This window comes from Triticum urartu, chromosome 5A (genome assembly GCF_056163025.1).
Source record: "Triticum urartu cultivar PI428250 chromosome 5A, HENAU_Tu73, whole genome shotgun sequence".
NCBI lineage: Eukaryota > Viridiplantae > Streptophyta > Magnoliopsida > Poales > Poaceae > Triticum > Triticum urartu.
In genome coordinates, this window is record NC_141877.1 from 516,672,398 (window position 1) to 516,686,001 (window position 13,604).

At 43.6% G+C, this 13,604-nt stretch overlaps 1 pseudogene; it reads right to left on the minus strand.

Moving 5' to 3' along the window:
• Positions 1–5,848: 5,848 nt before the first annotated feature.
• On the minus strand, positions 5,849–13,049 carry LOC125556445 (beta-fructofuranosidase, insoluble isoenzyme 2-like; annotated as a pseudogene).
• Between the last annotated feature and the right edge of the window lie 555 nt (positions 13,050–13,604).

The following is a 13,604-nucleotide window of genomic DNA, read 5'->3' on the forward strand; positions in this document are numbered from 1 at the left end:
TGGTTGTTCATCAACGGACTGTGCATGTGAATTACCTACATGCTCAGGGGCGACATTGATGTTGATGTCGACATTTCTTCTTACTGATCAAATTCTGAACTTCCATTAGTTTGTTGCCTTTCCTCAACTATCGTCAACTCTCTTCAAAAAAATTATGAATATTTCACGTTGTGATCGTACCAAGTCACAATGCTGAAAATAAATAATTTACCACTACCAGATGAATAATACTTTATTCCAGACAACAGAATAAGACACAATGCTGAAATAATAATTATTTTTGCATCAATAGACAATTGCTCACCCGCAAAAATAAAATAAAATCAATAGACAATTGTTGAGCAGTGCCGATGTGCGGCTATTCATCTACGAGACTAGAAACCTCGATATGAATAGAATATATACCTTAGGTGGTCGAATCGTTCATAGACGTAGAGCAAATCAGGGTTGCGACGGCCCGCAAGGAATTGAAATTTGGTGGACGATCTGAATTAGGGAGGAAAATTGAATTTAGGAGAAAAGAGAAAAGGAACGGCAAGCGCGCAATCACGAAGAGACAAGTGTCGGCGGCTGCTGGGAAATTGAGAATCGCTGCCTGAAATGCATGTGTGATGGATTAGGAAGGGATCAATCAGTTCTTTTTTTTCGGCATGCACTTACTAGCTAACAAATCGGAAGGATCAATCAGTTCCTTTTTTTCCACGTGCTCGTATTAACTAGGAACGAATCAATCGCTGGCCCCTTTCCTGGCTACTAGTACGTGCGTACGTTTCAGCCTGCTCCGTGAGGCCGAGCCGTCAAAATTGATGACCGAAAATATGTTTCGTCATAGCCTATTTTGTACACATGTATAAAAAAAGACACTGTTTATCAAAATTAATGTATTTATTTCATAGAGAAACCGCGGCTATATAAAAAAGATATCGTATTAATTTTTTTGCATCTAATGCATTAAGTTGGCAATAGGTGCTATTGACACAGAAGATATTGTTTCCGACAATCAAGGATTTAATTGACAACCAAAATATTGATAGGAAATATTATTTATTCACCATTAATTGTATGCCATAAAAATACAAGCAGATCAACTGAGCATAAAACAAAGCATTAGCAGGGCTCTCAGAAATGCCAATCTCAAAGGAGAACACAAGCGCCCTGATTTTGATGGCCCTCATGGTCATGGCCACTGTCCTCTCCTCGTGCAACGCAAACAATGAGGTTATGTTACATCCATCCCTTTTCTCACCCCCATGAAGACAACTTCATGCGCATTATATAATAGTGAACTCCCCACAAAATTTATATATATATATATATATATATATATATATATATATCTAGTATTGGGGAAACATAAGATGGTGAATAACCTTCCACAAAATCGGCCTAACAATGTGTGCTTTTGTGTTTGCAGAAACAGATAGATGCTCTCCCCCTACCCGATAAATGCTACAGCATGGAACTCCCTAACTGCACAAAGGAGGCGTGCGAGAAACTTTGCAACAGCCCAGGGGGGTATTGCAGGCTCGCATCCGACTGTTGTTGCCCTGTTTCCTAAATGGGACTGAAATGATACAAAGATGCCATGAATAATTCAATGCATGTATGGATTATATATGGTAGTTCTAGCATATCAATATAAATTCTTTTTATCATCTTCATAATTTACAAATGAAAAAAGCTTGTTGTTTCTTTAGTTCTGCAATGGCTGGTGTTGATCACGAATTATAGTTATAACCTACCTAAATACAACATGTGAAATAAAATGAAAACATGAAAAAAAAAAGTCTAAACCATCTCGGAGATGAATTTCAGAAGGAAAAAACACATGTGGTCGCTATAAACACCTCAATAACCCAACAATTTTCTCACATGACATTCCAACCTATTAATGATAGCTTCCTCTTTTATCATGACAGTGAACCATCAAGGTACACCAAATCTGAATGCTGCAAGATGTTATATTTTTACAAAATGTGGCAATGTAAATTAGCATTCATAAACAATCGAAGTTGCAAACCTTTGAAAATTAAAAAATCTTCTACAGGTCAATTGATCAATTGAAGCAAATCCAAGGGTAGTGGTGTGCAATATATTGCAGACTGCTCTGCTGGCCTATGTTTTGGTGGCCCCGTTTAAAGATCGTATACACTACTTGTTGAGACTCAGCATGTGACAGTGACTCTTTATCGGAAAAAAACATGTGACAATGACTTTTTGTTTCAATTAAATTTTGTGCAAGTGCAAAAAGTAAAAAATAAAAACAATGGAATTTGTGCTCAGAACATGTGATCAATTTATGTATCGTGCCCGGGGTTTTGCCCAAATCAGGCAGTGACTATCTTGGGGGAGCGATTGCTTAGACGAATGGGACAGGTCGGTGTTTCTCTCCTACTTAAAAAAAAAAGAGAAAAAGTTACGTCGTTCATTCGGCCTTGGTCCAATCTTATCTATGGGCCCCCTTCCTCCCATCTTTGATTTTTTTCTTCATCGGTTTCCCCAGAAAACCGCTTCAACTAACCTACCTTTTGTTCTGTTACCATATAAGCTTATATTTTCTTTGATATAAACCAATAAGTACTTGCCAAATAAGTGTTTATCAAATAAAAGCCTAATTTTACACAATCACATTAATATAAGCAGCTAAATCATGGGCCTACTCATATTACGTTGGCGACGTGCCCAGGGAAAATCTGAAACTTTGTTTCTCGGACGCCCGATCTCAAACGAGCGCACCACATCGGAAGTGGGATGGAACCAAGCCACTTAAACATGACTTTGCAGAAGACCCCATATACCTCACAATTCTAACCGGCGGCTCCTCAAACTTCTCAGTTCGTATTCCCCACGAGACAACGAAAACTATAATAAACTAAAGAAAACATAGGGTAGAGATCCTAAAATCTAAACAAGTGACAATGTTGACTACTGTAAAACGGACCCACCTGGCATCTATACAACAGTTCTATACTTGCATAAGAGTAAATCTGAAACACTTGGACGCAAACTATCTGCTCCCAAGCTCAAATGCCCTCTGATGAACAATAAATAAAAAAATAGTAAAATAATCAAAATATTCTGGTTTTTTTGGCAAACTTTGACAAATGTTTTGAGTGCTTACGAAAAATTATCATGAAATGACATTTGTGGAAGTCAGGGAGAAAAAAAATCGATGCTCCAAAAATACTACTCTATTTTTGAAAGCATTTTGGAGTGTGGATTTTGTTTTTCTTTTCTTTTGCCATGATTTCCAGGAATGTCATATTGAGATGAATTTTTTTAAGCATTGAGAACATTTGTCAAAGTTTTCTACAAAGAAATCATTTTTTACTGTTCACCCCGAGCCCATTTGAGCTCGGGAGCAAAAAGGGACTTTCAGAGACACTTCTATAACTTGCACACACACTTGCTTCCTTTTAGATGTTGATGGACAGTTGTTGCACGCCAGTTGTTATTTTCATTGGAGGAAGTACAACCTCTTTATCTTAATATAAGATGTTTTTGCAGTTCAAATTGAACTACCTTTGTATCTCTCTTAATATAAGGTACAGAGATAATAGCAATGATCAGTACGTACCCATCTGTGAACTGATGGCGCATATAACAGGAAAACTAAATGAATGATAACTACAAACTAGGATACACTCAGTTGTGAAGTCACCAGTTACAACCGTTAACATGTAGTATTGCTCACTGCATCCATCAAGTGTGCTTGTCAGGTAACATCCTGTCAAGGTTCAACATCACTAATCTCAACGAGCAAGCAAGTACATACTACTATCCAAGATACACAAAGAAACCCCAATTACATCAACTCAAGGCTCAACATTGATCTAGGGCTGCATGGCGGATGTCATCCCATCTGCTTCCCGACACTGAACATAGTACGGCTCTGAAACTCCATCAACAAAATGGGAATCGGTTCAGGAACCCAATATTGGCATAGCAAAATGAAGACTACACTGTGCAAAGTAAATAACTGGATCTAACATAATTAATGCATATAATATATAATGCTCCCTCCGTAAACTAACATAAGAGCGTTTTGATCACTACTTTAGTAATCTAAACACTCTTATATTAGTTTACAGAGGGAGTAGTAATTTTATACAATTGATAGATAACGGGAATCAAATTACAGAAGCTTGAAGGAGATGCGCAAGCTTGAGAAGTTCTCTGCTTTTAAGCTCAAAGTGAAGAAGCTGGTTGCGCCGTTCATCATGGAGCAGAAGCACTATTTCAAAAACTAGAACTGTTCCATGGATAATTACTAGCAGTACTATTTCAAAATCAACCATATTCTTAAAATTTCATACCTAATAGTATTGTAATGCGGTTAGGTTGTTATCCTTTTTTCCACTGGTTGCTACTGACATTGAAAAAGAGTGGAGTTCATGTTGTCTCATATAACCTATCAAACTATAATGGATAAGTAGCTCTCCATTTTATACACTCCTAGCATTGGGTATGTCATAGCAGTTTTTGTACTGTTCATGAAACAATATTGTCAACTTTTTTTTTGTCGAAGCTTACCATGAAAGAATGAACTGCAAAAAATGTTTTTAGTCATAGTACTTCCTGTGTTATGGAAGTGCCAATCGCCTCATGTCTTCATGGTGACAACTACAATGGAAGCTATAAAGATATTTTGAGTTACTTTTGTTTTCAAGCGTCAACTAGGTACCACATGCAGGGGTCTTCATGGTGACAGCTATAAAGATATTTGCTTCTTGCACGACCAATCTAACTCCACAATCCATTGTAACTTGTCATTTTCAGCACCTTATAAGGTAATCTTAAGCTGTCATCATGAAGGCACCACTATTTTTATTCACTTGCAGTTTTTTCACTTGAGTTTTGTCATCTCACAGAATGATAGAAATAGAGGGTTCATTATCAAAAAAGAAGGTAGGATCAGAGGGTAGATGAAGTAGAGGCATAAAACTGCCATTTATCATTGTTTTCGTTCATTAGGGTTGCTTTTGAGGTAATATATGAGACTACCAAGAGTTGTCTCAAATGAATTTGCATATAGTTATACTTAGATCTTATCTGCAAAATCTACTCAGGAATAAGTGAATGAGATTAGAAGGGATCAAGTACTTTTGTACAGACTTGTTCATTTGAAGTACATTTCACTATAGCTATTATGCGCTTATGTTTACTTTTGTTGTACAGGTACATCTTAAGGTGAGTACCTTCTGGACAAACCAAAACGAATGAAGCCTTTCACATCTTTTGATGTTAAAATTCATACTTTTGAAGATATCGTAGTAACTTGCATCTGAGTTGTGCATGGTATGTCTGAAGAAAAAGTTCCGATAGCAAAGATTTTATGGTGTTGGAGAAAAAGAAAATGCACTTATAGAGTGCTTTCCGGTTTTACATAATTCACGAGTTGTTCACATGAAATCTGAATATTCTTTTTCTTTTGTTTGACAGTGAGTGCTACTGAACATGCCAAGGAGGGTCATGTACTGACTCAACTTCTTTGGCTAGGAGAAGAATAGTGTACTCCAGGAATGGACAATGGCGTTTTAGCAACTCAGGCAGCAGGCCAGGGAGTGAGCCAGGCTCATGGAGAAAATCTGATGGTAGAGCAGGAGCGACAGATGGTTCTTTCCAAAGATCTCTTCTGTCCCTAGGTGGAAGCCTCCTGATGGTGATATTATTAAGATCAATATTGATGGTTCTTTTCATGTTGGTAACAATTGTGGTGGATGAGGCGATGTTTTGCATTCCAAAAAGAAAAGGTTTACATTCAAAATGCAATGAAAAGGCAGGACATAAACATCACTAACCACATCTCTTGTAGACTACCACTGGAATCTGTGTCACATACCTTTCTTGCTTCTGCAAATCCTAAGCGCCGTTCATGAACGCCGGCTTCATTGCCCACGCAGTCAGTTGTGACACCTTGATGTCTGCCTTGCCGTTGTTGAAGACGTGAAGGCGCGCCTCATCGCCGCGGGCAAGCGTCGGGTAGACACGAGAAAGGATGCAGGTCCTCCCTCCTGCCCCAAAGCTCTCAACGACTGACCCGTCAATCTACGAAGGAAAATGGAGAGGAAAAGTAAGACAAAACACTTTCTAAACTTGTATAGCATGAGGAACTGTTGAATGGTAGCATACCAGGCTTCTCAGGGATATCTTGCCCTTTGTGATGTCAGTATCCACAAAACCTGCGAAGGTCGGCTTGTACAGGTTCTGGCTCAGAGATGACCTGCACCGGACAAAGAAGCCCAATGTCAAATCAGCGCTAGAAAATTTGTGTATGTTACATGCATGAGATGATGAATTTAAGGGACGAATGAGAGTCGGGAGATGACATTACATGGTGGGATCGGAGCACATCAGGACCACCAGCTTCGTGCTGTTGATGTTGTGCGCGGCCTTGAACACCCGGAAGAAGATCGCCGTTCTCTCCTCCAGCTTGGAGGAGGCGAGCACCCACAGGCCGAAGGGGCCCACACCACCTTCCACGTCCGCGCCCCTCACGCTGCACAGCTTCTGGGCGTCGTTGGCCAGCGCTGGGTCCAGTGCCTCCACTCCCTCCAGGCTCGGTACCTCAAAGCTCACCTCAACATCAGCCTGACAAACCAAGTGCATGCACAAGTTAGTTGGTTATTAATTAATCATGAACTGATCACCACACTTACAAAAGTATTTGTGACTTTGTGTTAATCAATCTTCGAAAATTAGGTTGCATAAGTACAGTTGGAGTCTTATTATTTTTAGTTAATAATAAGAATTACAAAATGGAACAATATGTTGGTCAAATGTATCTGGGTTAAGCAATCTAATCACATCAGTATAGTTGGAACCTTGGAGGTGTGCATGCAAGGTCAATATGTACAGGACGGCAAGTCTTTGTTCTTTTTAGTTAATTGATCTTATTCTTGTTAGTTAATGGAGCAGAATGCATGACTGCGAAGTTGAGATTAGAGTAGAGGACAGATGTAGTGAAATCTGCGGAGTACAAACAGATGGACTCAGAAAAGAGATACCTGTGGAGCACGGAGTAGAGTAGAGTGAAAAGTTAGCAAATTGGCAAAGCGAGTGATCGGCGTACACAATCCCTAGCGACTCCTCGTCCCACTGCCACTGGCTGGCTTGAACACGGTGGACAGAGCCTCCAGCCGTCACCCACATTGGCTGATGGGCGCCTCCCTCTATGCCCAACCTAGACTCTGTAGCTCCTTCCCGCTGGTTTTTACCCCTGTCCTCCTAGCTCCCCTTTGTGAGATGGGTGGGTTTGTATCCATCTGATTCCCGTGGTGCACTAGTGTGGGATCCTTGTTTTCTTCTGTGCCCTCTGACTGAAGTGTCAAGTGGGTGGGTGTGGGGGGAGGGGGGAGGGGAATCTGGGTCTGCTGCTGCGCGTGGGAAGAGGTAGGAAGCAGAGGAAGCTGCTCAGGGGTAGAAGGGGATGGAGTCCATGATGGGACGCCTCAACATCCTGGCCGATGAGGTGGATGTGGTAGATATGAATAACGAGGGCAAGGTGCTTTTGCCGTCTGTCATCCACATTCAGACAATCAAGATTGTGGTGAGGCCGGTATGGGGCAACCCGAGAGGGCTGCGACTCAGATCCTTAGGTAACAACCTTTTTGTTGCTGATTTTGCGAGCTTGGGTGGCAGACTATGCTCTTGAGGACTCTCCCTGGATGGTCGGGCACCACGGGGTACTGCTACAAGAGCTCGACGCAAGACTGCGACCATCAGAGATCCGGTTTGATTCAATGTCAATCTAGATACGCATTGTGAATCTTCCTATTCAGTGGTTAAACAAGGCCAAGGTTCTGAAGATTGCTAGTTTGATTGATAAGAAATGCCAGCTGGATGTGGATGATTTTGGAGATGCCTCTGGTAGCTATTGGGGAATGTAGTAATTTCAAAAAAAATCCTACGCACACGCAAGATCATGGTGATGCATAGCAACGAGAGGGGAGAGTGTGATCTACGTACCCTTGTAGACCGACAGCGGAAGCGTTATGAAAAAGCGGTTGATGTAGTCGTACGTCTTCACGGCCCGACCGATCAAGCACCGAAACTACGGCACCTCCGAGTTTTAGCACACGTTCAGCTCGATGACGATCCCTGGACTCCGATCCAGCAAAGTGTCGGGGAAGAGTTCCGTCAGCACGACGGCGTGGTGACGATCTTGATGTTCTACCGTCGCAGGGCTTCGCCTAAGCACCGCTACAATATTATCGAGGATTATGGTGGAAGGGGGCACCGCACACGGCTAAGAAAATGATCACGTGGATCAACTTGTGTGTCTAGGGGTGCCCCCTGCCCCCGTATATAAAGGAGCAAGGGGAGGAGGCCGGCCGGCCCTATAGGCACGCCAAGGAGGAGTCCTCCTAGTAGGAGTAGGACTCCTACTAGGAGGGGGAAGGAAGTGGGGAGGGAGAAGGAAAGGGGGGCGCCGCCCCCCCTCTCCTAGTCCAATTCGGACCAGGGGGGAGGAGGCGCGCGGTCCACCCTGGCTGCCCTTCTCTTTCTCCACTAATGCCCATATGGCCCATTACTTCTCCCGGGGGGGGGGGGTTCCGGTAACCCTCCGGTACTCTGGTTTTCTCCGAAATCACCCGGAACACTTCCTCGACCATTTCGAGACTCCTCGTTATGTCCATGATCACATCCGGGACTCCGAACTAACTTTGGTACATCAAAACTCATAAACTCATAATATAACTGTCATCGAAACCTTAAGCGTGCGGACCCTACGGGTTCGAGAACAATGTAGACATGACCGAGACATGTCTCCGGTCAATAACCAATAGCGGAACCTGGATGCTCATATTGGCTCCTACATATTCTACGAAGATCTTTATCGGTCAGAGCGCATAACAACATATGTTGTTCCCTTTGTCATCGTTATGTTACTTGCCCGAGATTCGATCGTCGGTATCTCAATACCTAGTTCAATCTCGTTACCGGCAAGTCTCTTTACTCGTTTCGTAATACATCATCTCGCAACTAACTCATTAGTTGCAATGCTTGCAAGGCTTATGTGATGTGCATTACCGAGAGGGCCCAGGGATACCTCTCGGACAATCGGAGTGACAAATCCTAATCTCGAAATACGCCAACCCAACATTTACCTTTGGAGACACCTGTAGAGCTCCTTTATAATCACCCAGTTACGTTGTGACGTTTGGTAGCACACAAAGTGTTCCTCCGGCAAACGGGAGTTACATAATCTCATAGTCATAGGAACATGTATAAGTCATGAAGAAAGCAATAGCAACATACTAAACGATCGGGTGCTAAGCTAATGGAATGGGTCATGTCAATCACATCATTCTCCTAATAATGTGATCCCGTTAATCAAATGACAACACATGTCTATGGTTAGGAAACATAACCATCTTTGATTAATGAGCTAGTCAAGTAGAGGCATTCTAGTGACGTTTAGTTTGTCTATGTATTCACACAAGTATTATGTTTCCGGATAATACAATTCTAGCATGAATAATAAACATTTATCATGATATAAGGAAATAAAATAATAACATTATTATTGCCTCTAGGGCATATTTCCTTCAGTAGCTTCCTGCGAGAGAGGGTCTCGGTTCCAGTTGGTCAACCACTCCAGAGATGGGTGACAACGATGAAGCAGAGGGCTGTGGAAAAGTTTGAGTTGCAATATGAGAAACTTCACTTCTACCTTAGCTGTGGGCTAATTGGGCATGGAGATCTGGAGTGCCATTTTCCTGCAGCTCAGGGAAAACTCCCGTTTGATAGGAAGCTGAGAGCGCCTAATGATCGTAGAAAGAAACTTCAACCTTTCAGCCAGGCTGATGCAACGTCGTCATGGAATAGCGATTACAGAGACCGTAGTGGCCGGAAATCCAACCCTGGGTCTACATCCAGCCATACCAACCATGCAGATGAGGGCTCTGGTTTGAAACCGGGTGAGGAGGATGTTACCTCCCTAAACTCGAAAACTCATGTGGTGCCTGGTTGCTCAAGAGCGTTTAAAATTGCAAAGAAGCTCTTTGATGCTGGAGCGAGGAGTTGAAGATTCAGAAATAACACAAGCCTATGCAACGAGGGCTGGAAGCTCTCGCAGTTGACAACCCTCACTCTGCCCTAGCCCTTACGCCGGTGCTGAAGGGGGCACACAACAACAATGCTATCATGCTGGATCTTGATAACAAAGGAGAAATGGCAAAAAAGCAAAAGAATGACAAACCTGCAAACAACTCTCATGTGGTGGTGGCTACCAGGGTTCAGCCCCGCCACCATCAATGAATACTTATGTTTTAACTACCGGGGCTGCGGCTGGTCCGAGGAAGTTCACGTCTTCACGAGATGCACAGCCTTGTGGAAACTCATGACCCAACTTTGGTCTTTCTTTCGGAGACAAAACTGAATGCTACAAGAGCTCAAGATTTGAAGTGGAGAATTGGGATGCAAAATGCAATAGTTGTGAGCAGTGTTGGCCTTAGTGGTGGGTTGGCTCTGTTCTGGATGAATGATGTTCATGTGCGGGTTCTAAATCTATCCACTTCGACATTGACGACATGGTGTGTGGTGAAGCCACTGGAGAAAATGAATAGAGATTTACTGGGTTCTATGGTGACCCAAACCGCCAATTCAGAGGGGATAGCTCGTGCTTGCCTCAGTTTTTACACCAGCAACATGATGAACCTTGGCTCTGTGCAGGGGATTTTAGCGAGACACTTTGTGCTTCTGAAAAGTTTGGGGGTGATGTTACGGAGGAATGGAAAATGGAGGGCTTTAGAGAGGCAACTGATTTCTGCTCTTCCTCTGATCTCAGTTATGCGGGGCCGCGGTATACTTGGGATAATCTACAAGATGGCAACTCAATGTCAAAGTCCGCTTGGACAGGGCTCCTGGGTATGTTAGCATCCTGGATAGGCTTGATGGCCCTTTGGTTTCCCATGTTCAAACTATCGAGTCTGACCATTGTGTCATTCTGATCACGTTAAGAAGATCAAACTGGCTTGGAGGTGGATCTTCTGGAAAGCCGTTTAAGTACGAGAATATGTGGCGCATGCATGAACAATATGAGGAAACTGTTAACAAGACTTAATAAGAGGATCTCAGAGCTGTTAGCCCGGGAAGAAGCTACATCTGGCCTGCACTCTTGGATTCAGTGGTTGAAAGAGGGTGACAGGAACATGGCCTTTTTCCATGCCAAGGCAAAAGAACAAGCAAGCAACAACAATATCAGCTCCTTGAAGCGAGATGATAGTTCTTTCTGCACCAACCAACCAGAATTAGAGTCAATGACAGGTCAGTTTTTCCAAGGATTATTCACTGCTCTAGAAATAGTTGTCCCTGATGTTGTGACTGCATTTGGTCCCCGTAAGGTGACCGCTGCCATGAATGAGGGCCTCTGTGCCCTCTTCCTCGAAAAGGAAAATGAGAAAATGCTCTTCATGATGAAACCCAACTCCTCGTCCGGTCTTGATGGCTTCACGGTGGGTTTCTACATCAAACATTGGCACTTACTGAAGAATGATATCTGCAGGGCAATCAAGAAGTTGTTGCGTGGAGAAGGCTTTAGCAGCATGCTCAAGTTCAGAAGGTCTCTTTATCTTTCGAGAGGGGTTAGGATTGGTATTCACTGCCCTTGAAAGAGATTCTTGACAACTACAAGATTGGCTCAGGTCAAATGGATAACAAAAGTAAATCAGTTGTTTTCTTCAGTGCAAACTGTAGCATGAGCATGAAATAGGAAGGGCTCTGGGGTGCTGATATCTGTTCTGAAGCCCTTGCGTTAAAGTATTTGGGACTTCCAACAGCTCTTGGAAGATCTACTTCTGAGGTTTTCGAGCACATTCCAACAACAATAAAAAATTTGGTGAATACTTGTAGTGGTAAAAATCTCAGCGCTGCTAGGAGAGAAACACATATACAGATTGTGGGCCGGGCAGCGCCAACTTATTCTATGAGTGTCTTCCAGCACTAGGTCACAACCTGCAAAAAGATCGCCAACAGCCTTGCCAAATACTAGTGGGAGGGGATGAGAAGAAAAGCAAGATGCACTCGACTAGCTGGCCGAAAATTGCCAAGCCTAAAGGTGTGGGCGGGATGGGCTTCAGGGATATAAGAAAGTTTAACCAGGCTCTTCTTGCGAAACAAGGCTGGAGACTCCTGACTTACCTGGATTCCTTATGTGCCCGGGTTTTGCGTGGCAAGTACTACCACAACTGCAACTTCCTGGAGGCAAACAAGAAGAGAAACTCTTCTCATGTGTGGCGGAATATTCTTCATGGCAGAGATGCCCTGAAGAAAGGCCTCATAGCAATGGCAACTCCACTACAATTTGGGATAGGCAAAAGTGTGTTTGGATAAACATGGTTCAAAATTTCCTTGTTAATTGCCTTACACATGATTGTAATCTTCTTATACATTTCTATGATTGAATGCTTCTGAATCACAAAAAAAGAGATACATGTGCCGTTCGTAGCCCGATCTCAACATGTTCTTGCTGCTTGACCAACCTGTCCTTGAGACCGACCGGATTTCGCCCTCTGAGTGTCTTAACCAACTCGACGAGCCACTGTCTCAGCTGCCTCCCTCTTGGGTCAAGCCAAACCTTCCTTGGAATTGCCTAAAAATATGACACAAATACTTCTAAGATCACGGTACGTATGAAAAATCTTTTGGCTTGACTAAACTATACCAGCATATGTATAAATGACGATGATTTGGACAGTTTAAACATAATTACCTGGATTCCAGCCCATCCCTTGGCAACGTCATCAGCGTCGGTGTCCGACTCATTGGCCCAGCCCCACAGAATCCGGCGACGCTTGGCCGGGTCATAGAACGTCTTGGAAGCATAGAAGTTCCCATAGTCGTACCGCAGGTGGTGCTCGTCGCTGGCGGGGTCGTCCGGAACGTACCGCTCCCTGTTCCCATCGTAGGCGCCGACGGTGTAGTAGTCTGTACCGGCCGACTTCAAGGCTGTTCTTTAGCACGTGCTTGCTGGAGGGTACCGACGTGTCGAGCCCGTACTGCCAGCCATCCACGGCGACCGGGTAGAAGTCGGGGCATTCCCACATCCCCGTGGCCGCTGAGTGTAGAGGCTTCCTCACCCGCGTCCACCGCTTGAAGTCACGGCTCCGGTACACGTATGCCATGCCCCGGGACGTCCCCTCGAGGCTGCCGACGAGCAACCTCCAGTGGCCGTCGGCATGCCACGCGGTGGTCGGGTCCCGGAACTTCGTGTCGTTGATGCCGCCCTCCGGCACGATGATCGGGTTGCTCCCAGGCTTGACCCACTCACGTAGCAGCGGGTCCGACTTGTTCTTGGGAAAAGCAATGTTTTGGACCTCGTGGTACAAATCCTGGGTCTTCTGCTTGTCACCAGTGTACATGATCTATATTATCTTTTGTTTTGGACATTATTGGGTTTTATTATCCACTTTATATTATTTTTGGGACTAGCTTATTGACCCAGAGCCCAGTGTCAGTTCCTGTTTTTTCCCTTGTTTCAGTGTTTCGAAGAAAAGGAATATCAAACAGAGTCGAAACGGAATGAAACCTTCTGGAGAAGTAATTTTTGGAAGGAAAGCAACCTGATAGACTTGGAGTGCACGTCAGGAAAGAAACGAGGG